Source organism: Lepus europaeus, unplaced genomic scaffold (assembly GCF_033115175.1).
Source record: "Lepus europaeus isolate LE1 unplaced genomic scaffold, mLepTim1.pri SCAFFOLD_3_1, whole genome shotgun sequence".
NCBI lineage: Eukaryota > Metazoa > Chordata > Mammalia > Lagomorpha > Leporidae > Lepus > Lepus europaeus.
Window position 1 is genome coordinate 10855239 of NW_026909276.1, and position 27500 is coordinate 10882738.

General features: G+C 49.2%; 1 pseudogene; it reads right to left on the reverse strand.

The window, feature by feature from the left end:
* Window positions 1-5959: 5959 nt before the first annotated feature.
* Window positions 5960-10099, reverse strand: LOC133755197 (sodium-dependent neutral amino acid transporter B(0)AT1-like; annotated as a pseudogene).
* Between the last annotated feature and the right edge of the window lie 17401 nt (window positions 10100-27500).

Sequence of the window (27500 nt, forward strand, 5' to 3'; positions counted from 1 at the left end):
TGTCCTCTGAGCCTTGTGGGAAAAGGGTCAGGCTGGTGGCTGCTGGATTGTGTGGGCCACCCTGGGGCAGGGGGTGTGAGGAGCCCTGGCCATGCCATGAGTGTTCAACACCCCCTACCCGTGTGCCCCAGCGGCCCCAAGGGAAGGCCCTGAGAAGCCAGTTGCCTGTGAGAGAAACCAGTGTCTGCTCTTTATCACATGTTTTAAGTAAGTGTAAGAACATGGCCAAGACTTGGAGAGGAGTAGAAGGGAAGAGGGGGGGCGTTCCTGGAGGACAGTGCATGCAGGCCACTGCACATGGGGCACGTGTGTCACCTGAAGATGGCCTGTGACAGGCCCTGAGATCCGGTACCAGCCAGTGGGTGCATGGCCTTGGCCAGGGGATTTGGGTGCAGACCCCATGCATTGTTGACTTGGTGGGGCCCAGGGAGGTCACGGCAGGGTTTCGAGGGGTGGTTCCAGCAGGAGCACGGGTTCTGAGAGCTGTGAGCCCCCTGTGTCTCTGCCCCCGGGGTGGTCCCTCACCACCACCCTGCAGCTGCCCGGCTGCCTGAACTGAAGGCGCTACCCATCTTGGAGCCTGAACCTCCAGACTGTGAGCTACATGCGCCCTCCTCCCTGGTGAAGCTCTAGGATCCAGCGAGAGTCAGAAGCCTGACAGTGCCTCCGCTGCACAGGAGGCAGAGTGGAGGCATAAAGAGCAGAGGAAGAAGACCAGATGGGGAACGTCTGGAGGAGGCAGAGGCAAACCTGAGCCACCAGGGAGGCGCTGGCTGATTGGGGGCTCCTCAGGCCAGACCCAGTGGAACAGTGGCTACGAGAGGCACTGTCCACTGAGATGGAGGGGCAGGGAGAAGTCACGGTGGCTTCCAGAAGAGAGCCACCATGGCTGCCTTGGCACAGAGTGTGGTTCAGGGCAGAGACTGTCATCAGGATGAGAAGCTGCCTGTGGGGCCCTAAGTGTGCCTGCCCCCCCATGCCGAGCCAACACTGGCAGCATGGGGAGGGGGCCTCAGAGCCAGAGGAAGCTGCTTTCACCTTCCCAGTGGTCTCAATGCCTCTGATGATGCACAGATACACCACAGCCCAGCAGATGACCAAGCAGATGAGCAGCTGCCACTGGACAGTGCCACTGTCGCTGATGTCAGCAGTGATGTCCAGCATCTGCTGGTACCAGAAGTAGCTCATGGCACTGCTGCCCTGGCACTCTGCCACAAACCCTGTAGCCAGCGGCCCCGTCATGGGCCAGCCACAGGGCCCGGGGCCCAGTGCACGCTCTGCCCCAAAAGCCAGAAGGGCCATGGGCACCAGCATGGCTGCCCTGCACTGAAGCGGCCCCCAACCTCCAGCCCAGCCATGCTCTCTCACCTCCCTCTGAGGCTGAGATGGGGAAGGGAGGCTCAGGGCCTGGTGTGTGAGCAGATGGGGATCTGGGTGGCTCCTGGGTCCAGCAGGGACCAGTGAACAGGAGAGGTCACCTGTCCACACTGGCCACGCCCTCACCCATCCTGTTGCCTTCCAGCAGGCAGCAGCTCCAGGGCAATGGGTGCTGGAAGGAGTTGAGGAAGTACCACAGCACCCAGGTGAGGATAGTGTTGTAGTACAGGCTGACCAGGAAGGACATCGTGAAGCAGCCCGGCCCTGCAGACAGTGAGGACAAAGTGTCACACAGCAGGGGAGGAGCGGTGCCACCCACATGCAGAGCAGGTCCTCCTGGGGAGCTGAGAAGGGGGTGGCCTGCCTACGCTGCCCAAGTAGGGGGAGATGGCCGTCCACACCCCAATGCTGCCCGTGTGCAGGTGCTGGCCGATGGCGAGCTCGATGTGGAAGAGTGGGATCCCCTCAAAGACCATGGTGATGAAGTAGGGGGATGAGAAAGGCCCCTGTCAGGACACAGGGGTCAGGGGCAGCCACCCTCTGCTCCCCATCAGGGCGCCTGGTGTGCTGCCAGCGGCTGGCCTGGGTTCTGGCTGCGTGTGGTTTGCATAGCTGCTGGCTGCATGCTCAGCTTCGTGGGAGAATAAACCAGCCAGGCAGCACTGTGGGGCAGACTCAGAGGCCATCTGTGTGGCCAGTGTGGATAGGTGGAGTGTGTGTGGTCAGTGTAGACAGGAGTGTGCACAGCTAGTGTGGAAAGTGTGTAAGTGGCCAGTGTGGACAGGCAGAGTGGGCATGGCCAGTGTGGACAGGCAGAGTATGTGCAGCCAGTGTTGACAGTGTATACAGTGTGGACAGGCAGTGTGGGCATGGCTAGTGCGGATAGTGTATATGTCACCAATGTGGACAGGCAGAGTGGGCATGGCCAGTGTGGACAGGCAGAGTGTGTGCAGCCAGTGTTGACAGTGTATACAGTGTGGACAGGCAGTGTGGGCATGGCTAGTGCGGATAGTGTATATGTCACCAATGTGGACAGGCAGAGTGGGCATGGCCAGTGTGGACAGGCAGAGTGTGTACAGCCAGTGTGGACAGGTAGAGTGGGCACAGCCAGTGTAAACATGTGGAGCGGACAAGCAGACACCTGGAACAGGAGCTGGTGTGAGGACGAGGAAGGGCCACAAGCTCAGAAGACCCTGAAACTGCCCAGGAGTGAGGAGGGTGAGTGTGGCTGTGCAAGATGTGGGAGCACTCTACAAAATTCTGAGTGATGGGTGATGGGCACTGAGTGGCTGGGGTGAGACCACCCATCAGTGCAGACCGGGGAGGAACAGGAAGTAAGAAGACAGAATGTTCTGGCATGTTTGGTCATGCTTGCCGCATCTGGAAACAGGTGCCATAGCAGCACGTTGGGGCAGCCACTCTTCCCTCACCTGCATCCCTGATGAGAAGCCCTGTCCCCTGACCTCTGCATCCCCGAGGCCCTGGCCCCTGGGGGAATCTCCCCAGGTTCCTCACTGGAGAGGGTTGGGCGTCCCAGGCCAGCCCATCACATGGGGGCACCTGGGCAATGACAGACCTGAGGGCAGCAGCCCTTGGCTGGTGCACACGTGTGGGCCGCACAGGTGCATCCGTGTGTTGTGACTGCTGGTGAGCCTGGGACTCCTGTCACCCTGCAAGGAGCCTTGGGAGATGCCAACCCCCATGAACGTGGACACCAGGGTGATCACCCCCTAGAGACTGGCTCTACACCGAGGGGCAGCACCACTGGGAATGGAGCTGCATGCTGGCCTGGGACCCCATGGGCAGGCCCCTGAAGTCCCCAGGGCTCAGATGCCAAGGCTGGGCTCTTCCTGGGGCCCCACATGTCTGGCTTTTTGGGACGGTGGTGCTGCCCAGAGATCAGGGGTGGGGAAGGCCAGTCCCTTGGGTACCCGCATGTGGCTGGTGGGCTCACCTCCACTGTGGGTCTGGCACCTTCAGATGTTTCCCAGCCCCACAGCAAATCCCACGCAGCTGAGCAGGTACTGGAGCTTGTTGTCCCACTGGGGCCTCTCATCCTCCCACACATCCAAGGCTGGGTCTGGGCCAAGGTCCTGGGCCATAGCGGTCCAGTGTTTCTGGGAGCATCCAGACCACACTGCACCTGCACCCTCTGCTGGCCTAGAGCCCAAGCGTCCCCTCCCTCACATCCTCCGGTTTATTTAAAGGAAAGCTGGTGGAGCCCTGTTAATTGGTAACCTGGGGCCTGGCCATGCCCACATCCCTGGCCCCTTTCCCATGAGCATGTCCAATGTCAGCTGTAGGCTGGTACCACCACAGAGAGAGCTGTCCCCACGACAGCCATGTGCTCCTGTTGGGGACGCTCAGGGGCATGGTGAGTTGGCTTTTAGTTATTTATCTGTAACAAGTGTTTTGATGTTGAGGTAATGCAGACTCATGCTCATTGGTGACAGGGTCAGAGGTCCCCACTCCCCTCCCCCACCCTCAGTTTGCCAAGGTGGCCACATCCTGTGAAGCTGAGTGGAGAATGTGGACACCTTAAGACCCAGAACATCCATCACCAGGGACCCCCACGCTCCACCCAGGACCCTGGAAGCCCCTGACCTCCCCATGCCATGCAGTTCCCGACAGGGTCAGCAGATAAAGGCTGTTGCCTGGCCACATGTGGCTGTGGTGGCTGTGGTTTCCCTGCTTCTGGGGCAGCATAGGAGGGGGCTTAGTCCTCAGGCCACACCTATCTCCTGACACCTCGGGAGTCTGAACATGGCTTCCTGGCCAGTCCTATGTGGCCTGTACCAGGGGCTGCACCTGCTCCCTAACCCAGCCTGGGGGCCTCAGAGTGGAGCCCACACCCTCCCCAGAGCTATAGGAATCCCTGGGATGACCTCCACTGAGCACAGCAGGGACAGGGCCTTTGGGAGGCAGACAGTCCTGCCCAATGCCCAGCCTGTCCCCGCCACAGCACATGGCTTTGTGGACAGCGTCCTGATTGCAGCCCACAGGGAAGTGGAGCTGACCGTCAGCCACACTGTCCCTGGGGACACACTCGCCCGTCTGGATGCACACTTGAGAACAGTGGATGCAGTGGTTTATTTAAATGGGGACACTTGATGTCCATGAACCTGCCTGTCTGTCACATTGACAAGGATGCCAAGCAGCAGCACTGTGCTCCGGAGGTGTCACACAACCACCAGCCTCCTGGATGGCACACCTGGCTGGGCTGTGCCAGGGGCACTGCAGGGCAGTGGAGAGGTGAGTGCTGAGTGGTCAGAACATGTCCAAGCTCCGCCCTGCTCCATGTCTGCAGTGTGCCGGGTAGCTTGAACTGCAGAACTGGAGTTTGTTGCCAGGGTTTCTGGGAGGAAAGGGATCCCCCAGCATCCCAGCCCAACTTGTGAGAATTCTAGAAAGTCCGCTTGAAGGGAAGCACCCAGGCTTTTCTGCAGAATGTGGAGGTGGCCATTGTGGAAGCAGACGCCACAGGCACAGCTTGCATGGGGCTGAGGTTGGTGCCAAGTTCCAGGGCCATCCACCCTGACACAGCCCTGGGCTCCAGGGGGGCCAGGAGGCATGCAGTGTCCTTGGCAGGGGCCAGGGCCAAGTTCCCCTGTAACCCTCTCTCCCAACATCTGGCTAAAAATTCACAGTTAATGTCCCTGTAAGAAAACAGCTGATATCTTACTCCGGCTGGGCTGCACTGAGCTGCACTCAGGGTGTCTGTCCATGGCAGGCAGAAGCAATGGTTAAATGGTGAGTATTCATTAAGCCAGGGGTGGCGGGGCCAGGGCATGGGGGGTGTGTGGCCATGTCACCACAGGCTCAATGGGCTTCTGGTAAAAAGGCCCAAACCCTGACCTTGGGGGTCTCTAGATCAAGGGTCTGTAGCTAAGGGGAGGGCACAGGGAGGGGACTGGGAAATGAGAATGGCTGTAGGGGCCAAGTCAGCAGCCCACGCTCCAGGCTCCACGCCTGTCCATGGCAACCTGGGGTGCAGCAGGTGCAGCCTCCCCACCCCTCAGCTCTTGACTTTGAGGGACATACCCAGGGCTGTGTGGCATGCTGTACCGTGTTCATGACAAGGAGACTGGGCCCACATGGTACACGTGTGTGCCATGAACATGTAAACACAGATGCACACATGTATGTGAATATGTGTGCACCTGGATATGCACAAACATGTACGTGCATACAAGCAGTGTGCGTATACGTGTAAGCACGATGCACATGTCCACATGTGCACAAAATATACAGCTACATATGTACAGATGCACATACACACATACACATGCATATGTACACACCCAGAAAACATGCACATGTATGCACACAGGCATATATGCACACAATACATACATATCTAGGCATGCACACGATGCTGACATAACTTACATGTACACACACGTATGCATAGACATGTATGCATATGGAGAAACATCACATACACATGAATGAATATACACATGTACAACATACATGTCTACACATTCAAGCTAGTGCACACACATATGCAATGCTCACACATACACATAAATGTGTGCATGCGTGCACTCACACAGACACACGCAGCCTAGGGCTGGGCCCCTCAGTACTTGAGGTCCCCATTCATGGAAGCCGTGGACTGCGTGCTGAACAGGCCCTGCTGGTCCCCTGGCTGCTGGCAGTGGCCCCTGATGAGCTTGTAGATGGCAAAGCAGGGGATGACGAGGCTGGGCATGCAGGCCATGACCACCACCACCATGTACACCCAGGGCAGGTACCTGACCTGCCGGGATTTGTGGAACTCCTCCTGGGGGAGAACCAGGCCAGAGGTGAGCACATGCAGGGCCTCTTCCCTGACCTTGTGACCCTCCCCTGAGCATACTAATGGCCTCCGCCCTGACCTGCAACCCTCGTCTGAGCACACATAGGGCCTCTACCCTGAACTGTGACCCTCCACTGAGCACATGCATGGCCTCCACCCTGACCTTTGACCCTGCCCTGAGCACACGTATGGCCTCCACCCCAAACTGCAACCCTCCCCTGAGCACATGCAGGGCCTCCGCCCCAACCTGTGACCCTTCCGGCATGGGTGGCCCTAGGCACTCATGTAGCTGGGGTCCCAGACACTGTAGGTCAGCTCCTTGCTGACTTTGACCACAAAGTAGAATTGGAAGATGACCAGCATGATCTGGGGGCTGACAACCCACCACATCAGCTGCCAGAAGATGTTGGGCTTGTGCCCAATCATGAATTCAATGTCTTTGTTGAACCTGGAGACAGAGTCTGGGACGGTGTCGACTGACCTGGGTGAGACACTGACTGCCTGCCTTTCCCTGTACTCCGGGCCTTTCACAGATGGACGTGTGGACATGTACAGTGCCAAGCACAGCTGCACAGTTGTGGGGCCATGCGCACGGCCAAACCCACACTGCATGTTACCAGAGCGTGGCCAACCCTGTGTACATTGGCCTGCCCCTCAGCTGCACACTTGTACCTGCACACATGGCTGCTCCACACTTGGCCTGTGCACGCCTGGGCATACCTATATCTGCACACACCTGGCCTCTGCACACCTGTGCCTGCACACCTGTACCTCTGCACACCTGCACCTCTGCACGCCTGTGCCTGTACAACTGGCCTCTACACTCCTGGTCTACACACACCTGTGCCTCCACACACCTGTGCCTGCACACCTGTACCTGTGCACCTGGCCTCTTCACACCTGGCCTGCACACACCTGTGCCTGTACACATCTGTGCCTGCACACCTGGCCTCTGCACGCCTGGCCTCCACACACCTGTGCCTGCACACCTGTACCTCTGCACGCCTGTACCTGTACACACCTGTGCCTCTGCACACCTGTGCCTGCACACCTGTACCTCTGCACGCCTGTACCTGTACACACCTGTGCCTCTGCACACCTGTACCTGTACACCTGGCCTCTACACTCCTGGTCTACACACACCTGGCCTGCACATACCTGTGCCTGCACACCTGTACCTGTATACCAGGACTCTGCACACTTGGCTTGTGCACACCTGTGCCTGCACACTTGTACCTGTGCACCTGGCCTCTTCACACCTGGCCTCTTCACACCTGTGCCTGTACACATCTGTGCCTGCACACCTGGCCTCTGCACGCCTGCACCTGTACACACCTGTGCCTCTGCACACCTGTGCCTGCACACCTGTACCTCTGCACACCTGTACCTGTACACCTGGCCTCTGCACGCCTGTGCCTGTACAACTGGCCTCTACACTCCTGGTCTACACACACCTGTGCCTCCACACACCTGTGCCTGCACACCTGTACCTGTGCACCTGGCCTCTTCACACCTGGCCTGCACACACCTGTGCCTGTACACATCTGTGCCTGCACACCTGGCCTCTGCACGCCTGGCCTCCACACACCTGTGCCTGCACACCTGTACCTCTGCACGCCTGTACCTGTACACACCTGTGCCTCCACACACCTGTGCCTGCACACCTGTACCTGTATACCAGGACTCTGCACACTTGGCTTGTGCACACCTGTGCCTGCACACTTGTACCTGTGCACCTGGCCTCTTCACACCTGGCCTGCACACACCTGTGCCTGTACACATCTGTGCCTGCACACCTGGCCTCTGCACACCTGGCCTCCACACACCTGTGCCTGCACACCTGTACCTCTGCATGCCTGTACCTGTACATACCTGTGCCTCTGCACACCTGTACCTGTACACCTGGCCTCTGCATGCCTGGCCTACACACACCTGGCCTGCACACACCTGTGCCTGCACACCTGTGCCTCTGCATGCCTGTACCTGTACACCAGGCCTGCAAATGCCTGGCCTTCACACACCTGGCCTGCTCACCTATAGCTGTACACCTGTGCCTGCACACCGGTTCTCAGAAGCAGCTTGCCTTTATAGCTTCTCAGGCTGCTGTCTGGTGGCCACCCCACCCAGCAAGGTGAGTGCCCAGATGTCTGGCTAAGTGGGGGCTGAAGGCCCTCCCTCTGGAAAGGCCTGGAGCTCCAGGGAGATAACAGCCCCCCACTACAACATAGGTACCCCGGGCTGAGGACCCCAGCCCCACTGCCCACCCACCCCTCGTTCCTCTGCTGTATCTGCACCCAGGCTGCTGTGGGGGACCCAGACCAAGGCTCTTGCTCGGCCATGTGGCAGAGGGCCTGCTCTTGCTGTGGCCTCCATGCTCATACACCCCAAGTTCTGGGCAGTCTCCCAATGCTGCTGTCAGTGCTCGCTCTGCACAGCTAGGTGTAGGAGAATCTGGAAGCCAGAGGGGCATGGACTGCCCCCTGGGGGGCCCTGCAGAGCCCCCTCCTGGGACTCAGGGCTGCTTCTCTGCTGTCTGCCCTGCACCCCCTGAGGCTGGCCCCGGCCCAGCTCCCTGCTGCCTCCTCCCTCGTACCTGTCAATGCCATACACATAGAGGATCCGAACATCTAGCAGAATGCAATGATGAGCAGGGGGATGGAGCCCTCATATCTGTCCAGCAGGGAGAACCAGTATTGGCCAGAGTTCAGTGTGAAGATGAGGGCCAAGAGGTAGGTCCCAAGGCAGATGAGGCCTACAGAGAAACAGAGCCGAGCGGGTCCCAACCTGTGACCCAGTGGGAAGGGGACACAGCTGGGCCCCCCATGGCACAAGCACCTGTGAGCAGCTCCTTAGGGCACTTGGCAGGGATGAGCTTGAGGTCCTGCAGTGGCATGGCCACGCCCTCCATGTTCCCAAACATGGACGACAGGCTCAGGCAGAAGAGCATGAAGAAGAACAGCATGGACCACAGTGGCGACACCGGCATCTTGGTGATGGCCTCTGTGAAGACAATGAAGGCCAGGCCTGTGCCCTCCATACCCTGCACGATGGCACCCAGTCACCCAGGGCCTGTCAGTCCCTGATGGCCACACTGTCACCCTGTCAGCGCACATCCCACTGAACCACACCAAGCGAGAATGAGGCTGATCCTAGGCAGCCTGTTGGCTCCAGATACACGGGTAAAGCGGATCTGCGGGCCAGGAGGTGAGGGTGCATGGCACCCGGCCCCGGCAGAGCAAGGAGCAGCTGAGGGCGCCTGGGCTGGGATGGGCTACACCGGCAGCCACCTGGGGCCCAGGAGGTGACACACAGCTGACAACGGGTGACGCCACATCCTGGCACCAAGCTCTGCACTGTGGGAGCCGCCAGCCCGGAAGTGGTGACACCACCACAACCTGGGGGCTCCCAAACAGAGAGGAGGCAGTGTGTGGGGAGCCGAGCAGCAGCAGGATGTGCCACGGCCAGCATCGTGGCGACCAAAGGGAAGTTGATGGCAGCCCCAGGTGCAACCTGAGGGGCCGGCAGGGGCACTTCTGCCTCCTGCTTGCCGGGGTGCCGGGACCTGCCTCCAAGAGGAAGGAGTTCATGTCGCAGCTCTGGAACGTGAGCTGGGCGTAGGCCGCGGGGTCCGTGGCATTCCACCAGCGCTGCATCTCCGCGAAGTTCTCCTGGGTCACCTTGCCCTCCGGTCAAAGGCGTTCATGAGGTGCAGGATTTTCCTTGGAGCAGAGCCAGGATGATGCCATGCGTGGGGCGTGACGGGGGCGGGACCACTCACTTGCTGAAGCAGTCGTCGTAGCGCTGGGTGGTGTGGAAGCCGATGATGGAGTAGATCACTATGGCTGCGTACACAGACGTGTAGCCATTGATGGAGATGACCACCGAGTCCATCTCGCAATTGTTGGTGTGGCAAGAGCGGTGTCACCCCACGGGGCAGAGGTCAGCAGAGGCACCACTGCCGGGGCCAGGACTGAGGGCCCAGGGCCTGCTGGGAAGTGGGCTGGGCGGCAGCCCACCTGTGCCCCTCTGAGCAGGTGCGGGTGCTAAGGACTCAGAGGGCCAGAGGGCTGTGCCCAGTGTGGGAGCCCAGAGTGGGGACCCTTGGCCCTTGCCCTTCACGCCTCCCCCACCACAGCCTGCTGGCTCTGGGGCCCCTGGAGCAGCTGTCGTCCCTGGTTCTGGAGCAGGAGAGCCCTGGGTTCAAGTCCCAGCTGGGCCTCAGTGACATTAGTGGATGCTAAAGGGTGCTTGTAGCCCTTGCTCGCAGGAGGATCCCAGAGAGACAGGAAGCAGAGCAGGGCTGCCTGGGGTGGGGCCTGGGAGTCAGTGACAGGTGGGCACCCAGCTTTGGGCTGGGGAGATAGAGCCCTGGAGAAGGTGGCAGAGGCAGCTGCACATGGCCCCACCCGCTGCCCCTACTGCACACGGCATGGTCTGCAGCCAGCTCTGCCTCCCCAAGGCTGAGGTCCCCCCATCTCAGGTTCCTCGCTTCCCCCACCCTATTCACCCAAGGGGACGCTCCCAGCCATCCCTGGGAGCTCTGGCCTGAGACTTCTGGGAAGTGACCTCTGAATGTGGATGACATTGACCTCATTCTGAAATTACAGGAATTCAGGGCTGGGCAGGAACAGGAGATGGACCAAAATGTTCAGTTTGTCGGGTTGTATGTGAACTTGAAGGAGAAGTCCCCACTGGCACGAGTCAGCCTGAGGCTGGGACGACCCTGAGTGGAGACCTCAGGCCATCACAGCTCACACATGTCCAGTGGGCTGCGAGAATGGCCTGCACAGGTGAGCCCCCACCTGGAGTCCACAGGTGCCTCCCAGGCCCCGGGCAGGCCAAGGTGGCCCCGTTTCAGCTGGGGGCTTCACTGGGAAGGAGGCACGCAGCAAACCACACAGCCAAAAGCCTGGACACCAAAGGTGGCCCCACACCTGACACCTGGTGGGACGCGGAACAGGATCACCTTGGCCCGCGCTGAAGGCAGCACCCAGGGGCAGGAAGCAGAGGCCTCCCTGACCCTGTGCCACACGGCAGTGGTGGAAATGAACTTCTGTGTCATCAACGTTCTAGAACAGGTCACTCCCTGTGGCCACTTAACCACTTGTTCGGGCTGTACAGAGTCACACCGCCAGCATGCCAGGTCAGCCAGGGTTCTCTGGAAGCGTCCTGGTCTCCAGCGCTGGCCTCCCCAACCTGGCCCCAGCTCTGGCGCTCCCAATGCCATGGTCTGCAGCTTGCTCCAAGCCTGGGCAGAACCGGGGGAGCCACTACAGAGCACCTGCCGGGTCTGTGCCCTCATCTGCCACCCGGTGCGCCCCAAAACCGAGTGTGAGGAGCATGGGCACCCAGCACCCACGTGTGGGGAGAGGCCTCTGCCTCCCGGCCACCGTGGCCACAGACGTTCAGCTGCTCCCCTGGAGTTGTTTTCCGCCTGTACCCGCAATGAACTCTCGGTCCAGCGTTTCTCCGCACATCTCGTGAGGTGAGTGGGTGTCGGTCAAGTCTCCCGCCACTCCCTCGGGAACTGCCTCGTGCCCCTCACTGGCTCCTCGCGGAGTTAACACATTCGCTGGGCAGAGACGGCCTCCTTCGTGTCGTGCCACTGTGCCACTGGGGCTGCAGCAGGGGAGGCCTTAAATCTGGCCGGTCCTGCCTTGGCACCCCGCAGTTATCCGGTCTCCTTCCGGCCATGGCCTAAAGCCCTCGGCCACGTGTGCCGGACAGCCAGGTGCATCCTGAGCTCCGGGACATTGTGAGTTTACTCATTTGTAAACATTACTAGATTTCCCACATTGGCAAAACTATCTATACAGAGATAATCCTGAAACAAACTGATAAGAGAACTAAGCAAGAATCCTGGGTATAAGATCAACTTATACCATCAATGGGGTTACTATATATCACTAAGAAACAAATAGAAATCTATTTTAAAGGAAAAAGATACAGACTAGAAGCAAATTAAAAAATACTGAAGTGACATACAAGAGAAGTATGCCAAGAATATGATGAAACTGAAAGACTCAAGATTTAGTAAATGTTAGTGAATTGTGACTGTGATGCTCAGTTCTAGGTCACAAGATCCCAGCAGGATCACAGACATGGTGGGGATTGAGGGATCTCAGGTGGAATCATCAGGGACATGACAGTACAGGCTGCTGTCGAGAGCCAGCCCCCAGGAGGATGAGGTGGCTTTAGACTTGAGCTGAATGTCCCCCAACAGAAACTGCCCAAAGTACTACCCCTATGCTAGGGCAATTCTGATTGGTTGAATCTTTTCTGATGTCATGCATAATCACCAGCTGAACAAACTGTCCAATCAGGTATGCTGAGACAACACTGCAGTACCATGTGGGATCTTTGATCTTGGTGTTGCCAAACACAGCTTCTCTAGTCTGTTCCCAAGAGAGGCCCTTGGTGGCTCAGCCTTTGCTGCTCTGTGAATTCCCCTCACCACAGGAGCCTTCAGAAGGATGCCCAAACACCTCAGAAGCTGAAAAATGGGGGGTATGTGGAAACAACCCCCTCAAGCTTTCAGGATGTGAGCTGGGATTATGAGTATCCTCTCTCATCCCTGCATTAAGTTTCCTTGGCTCAGTCCTAGAGCCAATCTTGCCAAATTGTGTTGTGAGGATGAGCAAATTCTCAGGGAGAATACAGTGGGAAAAAATAATGGGACCTCATTCCCTTATAAGCTCCAGTCTGAATACAGACTCGGTGCTCAATTCTTGGCTGAGCCACCTGTCTGGCCTATAAGTTGTATTCTCCACACTAATCTTTCTGGAGAGCTGTCCATCCCCATTCTACCCAAACAAATATGCTACATTGCTTACAACTCTTCTGTACCACATCTGAATTCTTTCTTTCATGAAAACAAGAACATTTCCCACTCATCTTTGCTAAAATATATCTTGTCATTTTTCTACAGGACAATCAGTAACTCTTTGAAAGTTGTTTTTCTGTTTGTGAACAGCCCTAGTCTGTCACTGGAGGGAAGGCTGTGGAAGCTGTGTAGTTCTTGTCTTCACCCAAGAAAAAATTCGGGCATGAGACAGAAAGTGGAATGATAAGGCTTTACTGGGGATAGGGCATCCATCAGATGACAGAGAGAGAGCACCCAGTCACTCGGACTGGGGGAGAGCGAGGTTACATGGTTGAATGGAGAGAATACACCTGCACAGGCCAGGCTGATGGCTCAGCAGAGAGGCAGAGAGCTGAGTGCATAGTCTGTTTGGACTCCCTAGGTTTTTATGGGAGTCTTTTTAACCACTTCCCCCATCCTCCATGACAAAGGATGGAGAGTCCTGGAAGAAGAGTTTGTTGGATGAAAATTAGCAAATTCCTCCCCCCCCAGATTTGCTGGCACCTGGCCAGAGTAGGGGGGCTTCCTAGGTTTCATTGCCCCATGTTATCAGGTCAGGTAACCACTTTGGTCCTGAGGAGAGGAAATTCTCCCAGGAGCTTTCCTTGGAGGAAGGGGTGAGACCACCTGGGAGGTTATCAGTGTCTGAGCAGGACTTTGAAGTGCAAAATGCTGGGCTACTGGAGCTTATGCAGTAGGTGTTGGTATTCAGGCCTTTCTCATACACACATAGGCTAAATTTCTGACTTGCTACCTAACAGTTCTTGTAGGAATTTGGGGAATGAACCAATGAATGAATGTACTCTCTCTCTCTCTCTCTCTCTCTCTCGCTTGCTCGCTCGCTCTAGACATTTGAAATAAATAAAATAAATTACTTTTTCAAATCTTTGCACATCTCCTTTTACTTATTTTAATGGTAGACATTTTATCAGAATGTCTTTTGTTTTAGGTTCCCCTGGGAAATTTTACAGGATGCTGTCTTCTCAACACACCCTTCAATCTCCTCCTTGTCCTGGGCTTCAAAACTGCCTGTAGGTGATAACCCAAGATTCCCACAGTGGCCAAGTCTTTTGTAGTGTGAAGTGAATGTCAGCCCCTGAGTTACTCTCTGGGGGTCTTTCTTCATTGGAGACAGCAGGGTTAAGAAACTCTTTTCAGGGGTGGAGCCAATATTGCGGAAGAGTGAGGGCACACACAACAGTTTGGGAAAAGAAATTTTAACAAGGGTGGAGTTACTGCACCCTTAAGAAGAGACTCAGAGGAAAAAAACTGCAGAGGAAACTCTTCCGGATCTAGTGGATGTGACACGGAGGACCTACGGGAAGAGTAAGGTGGCCCACTGCCGTGCCGCGCCGAGCCCTGCCGAGCCGCATGGAGCTGCGCTGAGCCACACCTAGCAGCGCCCAGCCATGCCGCGCCACGCTGACCTGACCCGCACTGAGCCGCGCCATGGACACAGGGGCCACTAGAGTTGGGAAAACAACGAGCCCAGCTACAGAAGCCCACCCACAAAATTTGAGCCCCGGTGGTGGAAGCAAAGGTAACCAGAGACATTGGCCGCGAAGGTTAGACCTTGGTCCGAGCTCACGCGGGGGGGGGGGGGGGGGAGGGGGAACTACACCAGGCTGACTGGAAGGAAAAAAAAGGGGGGGGCAGCTGGGACAATAGCATCTCTCTTCACTCTCCAAGATGACAAACAAACGTAGAAACCAAGGTAACAAGAGCAGGCAAGACACTGTAATGCCCCCAAATGAAAAAGACACCCCAATTCAAGATTATGAAGATGATGAGATCGAAGAAATGCAAGAAGCAGATCTCAAAAAATTGCTAAGATCATTAAGAGGCTCGCAAAAACAAATTCTTGAACTACAGAAATCCTTAATGGACAAGATAGAAAATCTCTCTCGCGAAAATGAAATATTAAGGAGGAATCAAAATGAAATGAAACAACTAGTAGAACAAGAAACAGTGATAGTGACGAGAAACCATAATGAAATGAAGAACTCAATAGATCAAATGACAAACACATTAGAAAGCCTTAAAAACAGAAGGGTGAAGCAGAAGAGAGAATATCAGACTTAGAAGACAGAGAACAGGAAAGGAAACAGGCAAACCAAAGAAAAGAAGAGGAAATTAGAAATCTAAAAAATATTGTCGGGAATCTACAGGATACTATTAAAAAACTGAACATTGGGTCCTAGGAGTTCCTGAAGGCATGGAGAGGGAGAAAGGATTAGAAGGCCTTTTTAGTGAGATACTAGCAGAAAATTTCCCAGGTTTGGAGAAGGAAAGAGACATCTTAGTACAAGAAGCTTATAGAACCCCTAATAAACATGATCAAAAGAGATCCTTACCATGACACGTCGTAATCAAACTCACCACAGTGAAACATAAAGAAAAGATCCTAAAATGTGCAAGAGAGAAACGTCAGATTACTCTTAGAGGATCTCCAATTAGACTCACAGCTGACTTCTCATCAGAAACCCTACAAGCTAGGAGAGAATGGCAAGATATAGCCCAGGTACTAAGAGAGAAAAACTGCCAGCCCAGAATATTATATCCTGCAAAGCTCTCATTTGTGAATGAAGGTGAAAGAAAGACCTTTCACAACAAACAGAAATTGAAAGAATTTGTCGCCACTCGTCCAGCCCTGCAAAAGATGCTTAAAGATGTGATACACACAGAAACACAAAAACTCGGTCACCAATATGAAAGAAGGTAAAGGAAGGAAACCTCACAGCAAAAGATCACAGGAAACCCAAAAATGATAGGGCAAAGTTACTACTCATCGATAGTCACATTAAACGTTAAAGGCCTGAACAATCCAGTTAAAAGACACCGATTGGCTGATTGGGTTAAGGAAGAAAACCCATCTTTTTGCTGCTTACAAGAAACACATCTTTCTAACAAAGATGCACACAGACTGAAAGTGAAAGGCTGGAAAAAGATATAACATGCCAACAGAAATGAAAAAAGAGTGGGAGTAGCCATCTTAATATCAGATAACATAAATTTTACCACAAAAACTATTAGGAGAGACAAAGAGGGGCACTATATAATGATTAAGGGATCCATTCAACAGGAAGATATAACGATTATCAATGTATATGCACCTAATTACAGGGCACCGGTTTATTTAAAAGACTTGTTAAGGGAATTAAAGGGAGACTTAGACCCCAATACAATAGTACTGGGGGACTTCAATACCCTACTCTCAGAGATAGACAGACATCAGGACAGAAGACCAACAAGGAGACAGTAGATTTAAATGACACTATAGCTCAAATGCACCTAACAGATATCTACAGAACTTTTTATCCTACACAGAAAGATTTATTCTTCTCAGCAGTACATGGAACCTTCTCTAGGATTGACCACATGCTAGTCAAGCAAATTCAGCAAATTCAGCAAATTCAGCAAATTCAGCAAATTCAAGCAAGTCTCAGCAAATTCAAAAGAATTAGAATCATACCATGCAGCTTCTCAGACCACAAAGGAATGAAATTGGAAATTAGCAACTCAGGAATCCCTAGAGCACATGCAAAAACATGGAGATTGAACAACATGCTTCTGAATGAACAATGGGTCATAGAAGAAATTAAAAGAGCAATCAAAAACTTTCTGGAAGTAAATGAGGATAACAGCACAACATACCAAAACCTATAGGATACAGCAAAAGCAGTGTTAAGAGGAAAATTTATATCAATAGGTGCCTACATCAAGAAATTGGAAAGGTACCAAATAGATGAGCTTTCAAGTCATCTCAAGGATCTAGAAAATCTGCAGCAAACCAGACCCAAAGCTAGTACAAGAAGAGAAATAATTAAAATCAGAGAAGAAATCAACAGGATTGAATCCAAAAACACATTGCAAAAAATCACCCAAACGAGGAGCTGGTTTTTTGAAAAAATAAACAAAATTAACACCCCATTAGCCCAACTAACAAAAAAAGAAGAGAAAAGACCCAAATCAATACAATTAGAGATGAAAAAGGAAATGTAACAACAGACACCACGGAAATAAAAAGAATCATCAGAAATTACTTCAAGGACTTGTATGCCAGCAAACAGGGAAATGTATCAGAAATGGATAGATTCCTGGACACATACAACCTACCTAAATTGAACCAGGAAGACATAGAAAACCTAAACAGACACATAAGTGAGACAGAAATTGAAACAGTAATAAAGGCCCTCCCAACAAAGAAAAGCCCAGGACCAGATGGATTCACGGCTGAATTCTACCAGACATTTAAAGAAGAATTAACCCCAATTCTCCTCAAACTATTCATGGCAATCGAAAAAAAGGGAATCCTCCAAAACTCTTTCTATGAAGCCAGCATCACCTTAAATCCTAAGCCGGAAAATGATGCAGCATTGAAAGAGAATTACAGACCAATATCCCTGATGAACATAGATGCAAAAATACTCAATAAAATTCTTGACAATAGAATGCAACATCACATTAGAAAGATCATCCACCCAGACCACGTGGGATTTATCCCTGGTATGCAGGGATGGTTCAATGTTCCCAAAACAATCAACGTGATACACCACATTAACAGACTGCAGAAGAAAAACCATATGATTCTCTCAATAGACGCAGAGAAAACATTTGATAAAATACAACACCCTTTCATGATGAAAACTCTAAGCAAACTGGGTATAAAAGGAACTTTCCTCAATACAATCAAAGCAATTTATGAAAAACCTACGGCCAGTATCCTATTGAACGGGGAAAAGTTGGAAGCATTTCCGCTGAGATCTGGTACCAGACAGGGATGCCCACTCTCACCACTGCTATTCAATATAGTTCTGGAAGTCTTAGCCAGAGCTATTAAGCAAGAAAAAGAAATTAAAGGGATGCAAATTGGGAAGGAAGAACTCAAACTATCCCTCTTTGCAGACGATATGATTCTTTATTTAGGGGACCCAAAGAACTCTACTAAGAGACTATTGGAACTCATAGAAGAGTTTGGCAAAGTAGCAGGATATAAAATCAATCCACAAAAATCAACAGCCTTTGTATACACAGGCAATGCCATGCTGAGAAAGAACTTCTAAGTTCAATCCCATTCTCAATAGCTACAAAAACAATCAGATACCTTGGAATAAACTTAACCAAGGACGTAAAAGATCTCTACGATGAAAATTACAAAACCTTAGGGAAAGAAATAGAAGAGGATATCAAAAAATCGAGGAATCTTCCATGCTCTTGGATTGGAAGAATCAACATCAAGAGAATGTCCATTCTCTCAAAAGCAATTTATACATTCAATGCAATACCAATCAAAATACCAAAGACATTCTTCTCAGATCTGGAAAAAAATGATGCTGAAATTCATATGGAGACACAGGAGACCTCGAATAGATAAAGCAATATTGTACAACAAAAACAAAGCTGGAGGCATCACAATACCAGATTTCAGGACATACTACAGGGCAGTTGTTATCAAAACAGCATGATACTGGTACAGAAACAGATGGATAGACCAATGGAACAGAACAGAAACACAGAAATCAACCCAAACATCTACAGCCAACTCATATTTGATCAAGGATCCAAAACCAATCCCTGGAGTAAGGACAGTCTATTCAATAAATGGTGCTGGGAAAACTGGATTTCCATGTGCAGAAGCTTGAAGCAAGACCCATACCTTTCACCTTACACAAAAATTCATTCAACATGGATCAAAAACTTAAATCTATGACCAGACACCACCAAATTATTAGAGAGCATTGGGGAAACCCTGGAAGATATAGGCACAGGTAAAGACTTCTTGGAAAAGACCCCAGGAGCACAGGCAGTCAAAGCCAAAATTAACTATTGGAATTGCATCAAACTGAGAAGTTTTTGCACTTCAACAGAAACAGGAAAGTGAAGAGGCAACCGACAGAATGGGAAAAAATATTTGCGAACTATACTACAGATAAAGGGTTGATAACCAGAATCTACAAAGAAATCAAGAAAATCCACAACAACAGAACAAACAACCCACTTAAGAGATGGGCCAAGGACCTCAACAGACATCTTTCCAAAGAGGAAATCCAAATGGCCAACAGACACATGAAAAAATGTTCAAGATCACTAGCAATCAGGGAAATGCAAATCAAAACCAAAATGAGGTTTCACCTCACCCCGGTGAGAATGGCCCACATTCAGAAATCTACCAACAACAGATGCTGGAGAGGATGTGGGGAAAAAGGGACACTAACCCACTGTTGGTGGGAATGTAAACTGGTTAAGCCACTATGGAAGTCAGTCTGGAGATTCCTCAGAAACCTGAATATAACCCTACCATTCAACCCAGCCATCCCACTCCTTGGAATTTACCCAAAAGAAATTAAATTGGCAAACAAAAAAGCCATCTGCACATTAATGTTTATTGCAGCTCAATTCACAATAGCTAAGACCTGGAACCAACCCAAATGCCCATCAACAGTAGACTGGATAAAGAAACTATGGGACATGTACTCTATGGAATACTATACAGCAGTCAAAAACAATGAAACCCAGTCCTTTACAACAAGATGGAGCAATCTGGAAAGCATCATGCTAAGTGAATTAAGCCAGTCCCAAAGAAACAAATATCATTTTTTCTCCCTGATCGGCGACAACTAACTGAGCACCAAAGGGGAAACCTGTGGAAGTGTAATGGACACTAAGAGAAATAGTGACTTGATCAGCTATGGGGCTGACTGTTGATGTACAATGCAACACTTTATCCATTTTAGTATTTTTTTTGTAAACTCTGTAATTAACACACAATTATTCTGAGGTGTCTAAATCTTAACTGAAAAGTGATCCCAGTTAAATATAAGAATGAGAAAAGGAGAGGGAGGAGATGTATAATAGGGGACATGCTCAATTGGATTTGCCCCAAATGATGGAGTTACAAAAGTGCCAGGGGATTCCAATACAATCCCATCCAGGTGGCATGTACCAATGCCATCTCACCAGCCTAGGTGATCAATTTCAGTTCACAAATGATCACACTGATAGGCCTAAGAGTCAAAGGGATCACACAAGCAAGATTAATGTCTGCTAATACTAACTGATAAAAAAAAGGGAGAGAAGGATCCAACATGGGAAGGGGGAGACACAGCAGACTCATAGAATGACAGATGTCCTAAATAGCACTCTGGCCTCAAAATCAGCCCGTAAGGCAATCGGATCTGGCTGAAGAACCTATGAGAGTATTTTAGGCATGGAAAGCCAAGACACGCTGGGGAAAAAAAAATATGAAGAAGAATAAGAAGACCTAAATGAAGGATCTCAGCGAGTGTGATCCCAGTGGAAAGAACGGGGCCATCAAAGTAGGAGGTGCCTTTCTCTGAAGGGAGGAGAGAACTTCCACTTTGACTACGGCCTTGTCAGAATGGGATCGAAGATGGCGAACCCTAAAGGCTTCCATAGCCTCGGCAACTCATGGCTAGAGCCTGGGGAGATTACTGACGCCATAAACAAGAGTGTTAAATTGTTAAAACAACATCAGGAGTCACTGTGTACTTACGTCCCATGTGGGATCTGTCCTTAATAGGTTGTCAAAGGTGAAGTAATGATATAGCTAGTACTGAAACAGTGTTCTTACACTTTGTGGTTATGTGTGGGTGCAAACTGATGAAATCTTTACTTAGTATATACTGAAGCGATCTTCTGTATATAAAGATAATTGAAAATGAAAAAAACAACCTGGTGTTAAATTGGAAATTACATAGAAAAATAATCAATCTTTTTTTTAAAAAAATTATCTTGCAGAATCTTGGTCATTAATGTGATGTACACTGTTATTTAATGCCATAACTAATACTCCAACAGTATTTTTTTCACTTTGTGTTGCTATGGGAGGGCAAACTGTTGAAATCTATATATATACTAAACTGATTTTCTATATATAAAGAGAATTGAAAATGAATCTTGATGGGAATGGAAGGGGAGAGCGGGTGGGAAAGGGGAGAGTTACGGGGTGGGGAGTTGTGGGGTGAGGGAAGCCTTTGTAATCCATAAGCTGTACTTTGGAAATTTATATTCACTAAATAATAAAAAAAGAAACTCTTTTTAGGGGAGCACCTGATCCCCTAAGACTGAGCGGGGGAGGGCATCTACTCTTTTTCTACATTTACATATAACAGCACTGTACTTTCCTTTCTTTCTTTCTGACCTTGGGACAAGCCACACATTTACACATCTGTAATTAACAAAAACTAAGTTTCAAGGAGCTGACCAAAAAAAGAGCCCAGATAAGAAAGGAATTTGTGACAAGCTCTATTTAATGTGACATACATCAGTGATGACTCACATAAATTAAAACTATTAAATTAATCCAAATATATTTTGGCTCATATGACACCTTATATTGTTTCAAATTTGTTGGTAAAAACAAACTAAAGATGTTTTCAGAGTCATTAGTATATTTTGCTTGCAAAAGGTATACTTGTTTTTCTTAGATACCTTAAAATAATGTATAATTTTGACCTAAGAACAATAGTGCATAAAAGGTGTGATACAATGTTCTTATTTCATTTGTAAGAAGTATAATTTAATTTAGTTTCTTTTTGTTTTTAAAGATTTACTTATTTACTTGAAAGGTAGAGTTACAGAGAGTAAGAGGCAGAGGGAGAGAGGATCTTCCATCTGCTGGTTCACTCCCCAAATCGCTGCAATGGCAAGAGCTGGTTCTATCCAAAGCCAGGAGCCAGGATCTTCTTCTGGTTCTTCCACATGGTCACAGGGTCCAAAGCACTTGGATCATTCTCCACTGCTTTCCCAGGCACATTAGCAGAGAGATGGATCAGAAGGAGCAGCTGGGATTCGAAACAACACCCATATGGGGGGGGTGCTGGCACTGCAGGTGGTAGCTTTACCCTCTATGCCACCGTGCCAGGCTCTAACTTAGTTTCTAGAATTGTTCTTTGGCAAGACATGACTTCAAATTATAACCATGCTTTTTCTTTTTAATATCTTAGTTTCTTAAAAAAATCTACAATTGTTAAAATAAGTTAGTAAACACAAAAGATAAATATTTTCAAATTCATATACTGTTGGTTTTTTAAAATATGCAAAATTCATTTGGCCTTTTAGTAAATATTTTCATAAACTGTTGATACATGACAAACCATTTTAATTACTTTTAAGTAACTATGTTAAAATACTATATTTTCTGGAGCCAATGCTGTGGCATAGTGGGTAAAACTGCTGTCGGCAATGCCAGCATCCCATATGGGCACCAGTACAAGACCCTGCTGCTCCACTTCCAATCCAGCTCTCTGTTACCAGTTGGGAAAGCAGTAGCAGATGGCTCAAGTGCTTGTGCCCCTGCACCGCTGTGGGAGACCTAGAAGAAGCTCCTGTCTCCTGGCTTTGAATCTGCCCAGCCCCGGATGTTGTGGCCATATGGGGAGTGAACCAGCAGATGAAAGACCTTTCTCTCACTGCCTCTGCCTCTGACTCTCTGTAACTCTGCCTTTCTAATAAATAAATAAATCTTTAAAAATTTATATGTTCTTTGAAATGTTTTATACTTACTTTAGAGGCTTCAAAAGATTATTGCAAAATGTAAATTAAGGAACCAGTAAGCAGAAGGGAGAGAAATGTTTAGGAAGTTGCAGACACAAGGATGTGTCTTAGTAAATAAAGCTATTTCAATTAAGGGAAAAACAAGCAATATTTGACTTTGAGTGAAACAGCTGATGTCCTGCAAGGAGACAGAGGAACAATATAGAACAAATAACTGAAAGGAATGTTATAGGATATTATAGGTTTGTGGTAAATCTTGCATGAGATTAGAAGAAAATTATATACATGGATTTCCAAAACTTGGGCATTGTTATGTACATTGATATAGGGCAAGGATTTGTTCCTCTACATTAAAACAATAAAGGTTCTAAAAATATATAGATAGATATAGTAGTAAATGTCTGCAAAGTGTCTTGATATTTAATTTTGAAATCTTTTTCTAAATATATTTTCTCCTCTTAATAGTTTCTGTTTAATTAATTATTTCCTCTGTCAATTTTCTAGGTATCTTCTGTAAGCTACTTTATGCTCCTTAGTTTTACACTGTCATGGCCTGACATGACAAAATACTTATATAAAAAGCCACTTGACTCTAATGATGGCTTTTTTTCATGTATTTAATTGTTCAGTGTAATCAGACGATTTCCTCTGCTTTTGTTTGTAACAGATATTCTTCTTCTAAAGATATTTGAGTTCTTTTATAATACTGTTAGGTGGAAAGATAGAAATATAGAAGGGACCTAAGGAAAACAAGGCACCTGCAGAAAGGAATGGAGCAGCCTGAGGGATAGCTTTGAAGCAGCCCACACCCCAGTAACTTATAGGTGGTCCCAGTCTTCACTCCCCTCCCAAGAAAAGCAGTGAGAATAATCGTCCTTGCCAGTGTAAAGAGGACTACCCAGTTTCACACTGGATAATAAAACCTTGGGAGGAAGGAATTTCACCAGTTTTGTACCCAAGAAGCCCTTTGTTCAGAAGAGACTGGAGGAATGGGAGGAGAAACTGTGGGGAAAAAGTAGATTCCACACCCTTATAAATCCAAGTCTGGATGTAGACCTGGCACTCTGGGATTCATGTGTTCTGACAGATGCACTACCTCATTAAACCTTGCTGCATTGTGTGCCACTACTCCGTCCCATGTCTGAAACTCTTTTCTTATAGGAAGACAAGAACCTCTTTTAAGCCATGTCTTCTAAAAATACTGAGTCCAAACCACTACAATGTAAAGGGAGAGCACAGCCTTTCATCTGTCTCCTTTAGCCCAAGGTATCCTTGTCTATCCTTTATCAAAAGGAATTCACAGAATTGATGGAGTGCTACCGTTGACAAAACACAGTTGTAATCACTGGACCTTCTTCCAGGTCTCCTATGCAGGTGCAGGGGCACAAGCACTTGGGCCATCTTCTACTGCTTTACCAGGCCATAGCAGAGAGCTGGATCAGAAGTGGAGAAACTTGGACTGGAACCAGTACCCATATGGGATTCCGGCACTGCAAGTGGTAGTTTTACCTGCTACACCACAGTACCAGCCTCACAGTTTTGTATTCTTTTCTGAAATCATTGTCAGTAATATTTATGAAGACACTAAGAAATGTTCTTGAATACAGGTTTCCAACAGTTGGAACTGATCATCCATGTGGGATGCTGGTGCTGCAATTGGAGGTCTAATCTATTATGGCACAACACCCACTCCTAGTAATGGTCTTAAAGATATACAACAAATAAAGAGATATTTATTGAAGAAAATCCAAGATTTGAAGAGCATAGAGTTAGTTGTATTTGAATCCACCTACTAACCACCACACCCAGTTCTCATTTAGTGGAAGTGTGAACTCAGGGCTCCCTCTCCTACCAGCTTCTAGGCAAAGGGAAGACATCCTTCTTACTCCTGTGCCTAGTTCCCTGTTGCCAAGATTAGGTTTTGGGTGAGTTCAGCTAGAGGTGAAGCACAGACCATACTTGACTGATGGAGGCTGTATATTAAGCAAAAGAACACTTTGATCTCAGCTTCCATCACATATAACATCCCCAATCGGGAAATCTGTATAATCAGAGCACATTTGTTGTTGCTTTGGATTGGAGGAATGAGGATAGACACTAGGTAGCAAAAGTGTGCTCAATTATTTTTCAATTTCATTTATTTGAGTGCAGAGATGGAGAATATTCCCATCTGCTGGTTCAGTAATCAAATGTTCACCATAGGTGAGGCTGAGATAAGTCAAAACTGGGAGCTTGTGTGCAGGACATTGAAGCACAGCAGGCTAACCCACAGATGGTGATGCCCACATGTCACGTTAGAGTGCTGTATCATATGGGAAGTGTGGGTAGAATTCCTGACTCCTAGTTGTAATATAGCCCACCATGGGAAGTGAACCAGAAGAGGGAAGGTCTCTCTCTGTTTTTACTGTTTTCTAATTAATTCATTAAAGACTTCAAGGGAGGTGCTGGTACTGTTGCATAGTGAGTAAAGCCACTGCCTGCAGTGCTGGTGTCCCATATGGGTGATGGTTCGAGTCCCAGCTGTTCCACTTTGAATCCAGCTCCCTGCTAATGTGCCTAGGAAAGCAGCAGCAGATGGCCCAAGTCTTTCAGTCCCTGCATCCATGTGGCAGACCTGGAAGAAGCTCCTGGCTCCTGGCTTTGGATCAGCCCAGCTCCAGCTATTGCGGCCATTTGGGAAGTGAACCAGCGGATGGAAGACTTCTCTCTGCCTCTGCCTCTGCCTTTCTGTAATTCTGCCTTTCAAATAAATAAATAAATATTTTAAAAAACACACAACTTCTCAGGAGTAAGGAGCTTAGAACTCAATCCAGGTCTCCAATATGGCTCAAAGGGTCAAAACTATTTAAGCTATTGCTCACTGGGTGATGTACTCACAGGGTGCCCATTAGTAGGAAGCTGGAATTAAATCAGGTGTGGAACTGGTACTCAAACCCAGTCATTCTGGAATGTGGATGTAACCAGGTAGCATCTTAACCACTTGGTCAAATGCCTATCCCTGTGTATTTTGGGGGTGATAAAATATTCTAAAAGTAATGGTGGTGATTGCTATACATAACTGGAAGCTGGTGGCTTGTATGTACATCCTTAATGGATGAATTTCATGGTAAGTGAAATATATTCATACCTCAGTTCTGCTGCTTAAGAATATGATATTGGCCAGTGCCACAGCTCACTAGGCTAATCCTTCGCCTGCTGCACTGGCACTCCAGTTTCTAGTACCAGTTGGGGTGCTGGTTTTGTCCCTATTGCTCTGCTTCCAGTCCAGCTCTCTTCTGTGGCCTGGGAAGGCAGTGGAGGATGCCCCAAGTGCTTGGGCCCTGCCCCCGCATGGGAGACCAGGAGGAAGCACCTGGCTTCTGTCTTCGGATCAGCACAGCTCCAGCCATAGTGGCCTTTTGGGGGGTGAACCAACGGAAGGAAGACCTTTCTCTCTGTGTCTCTCTCTCAGTCTAACTGCCTGTCAAAAAAAAAAAAAAAAGAATGTGATATGATATTGACAAAGTTTTAACCAGGTGTATTGAATTATCAATTTTTTTTAATTTTTATTTTTTGACAGGCAGAGTGGACAGTGAGAGAGACAGAGAGAAAGGTCTTCCTTTGCCGTTGGTTCACCCTCCAATGGCCGCTATGGCCAGCATGCTGCAGCCGGCACACCACAGTGATCCAAAGGCAGGAGCCAGGTGCTTCTCCTGGTCTCCCATGGGGTGCAGGGCCCAAGCACTTGGGCCATCCTCCACTGCACTCCCAGGCCACAGCAGAGGGCTGGCCTGGAAGAGGGGCAACCGGGACAGAATCCAGTGCCCCGACCAGGACTAGAACCCAGTGTGCCGGTGCCGCAAGGTGGAGTATTAGCCTAGTGAGCCACTGCGCAGGCCCTGAATTATCAAAATTTTAAGTAACATTTTTAATGCATTTCAAATTCAAATTCATGTAAAATGTGACTTCCCCTATGTAAGCTGTACTGTACATTTATTTGTAGATATGGATATAAATGCATGAGAAAGTGATGGCAGCATAGAAACTGGATGAAATACAATGATTGATTTGGGGCAGGGGATGGTAGAGAAAGGTGATATTAGTCTTATCTCGTATGTCTTTTTTGAAAATATATTCATGAATTAAATTAATGGATAACAAAGCATGGTCAGACACCACAGGTATACGCCTAAATATTTTTATTAGTGATGTATCAGAAAGGACTTATTCCAGCTTTTATTCCTTATGGTATTCTCAATTAGTCAGTCCTACTGTTGGGTCATCATTTTCCTTATCATCACATGAGGGACTATTAATTCTTCTGCATTTGGTACAAATCAGAGAACTCCTGTCACTGTCTACTCATTACATAGAGGGTACAGGTAAGACAAAGAGGAAGTGAGTGCCTGAGGTCAACTACCTATAAATGGATATGATCTTTCCAGTTTTTCTCTTATTAGAACTCCTCATAGAATCCACATCTCCAATCATAGTATGAACAACTCCTGCTGGCATAGGTGTGTGACTACCACCATTCTGGAGCAGTAATTACTAGAAAAGGACTAATCAACGAGCTACTTCATGGAACAAACTAGTTTGTTTTAAAAAATTTTAAAAGATTTATTTGTTAATTTGAAATGCAGAGTTACAGAGAAAGAGTGGGAGAAAGAGGGATCTTCCATCTGTTGAGACAGGCCAAAGCTAGGAGTCTGGAACTCCATCCAGATCTCCCATGTGAATGGCAGAGGCCCAAGAACTTGGGCTATCTTTCACTGCTTTCTCAGGTGCATTAGCAGGGTGTTGGAGTGAAGGTGGAGCATCTGGGACTCAGACTTGTGACCATATGGTATGCCATTGTTGCAGAGTGGCTTAGCCTGGTGCACCAAAATGCTGGTCCTCAAGCTAATTCTTTGATTCCTGAAAATTCATTTTCTATTTCAAGGAATACAACTTTGAGACCTATAT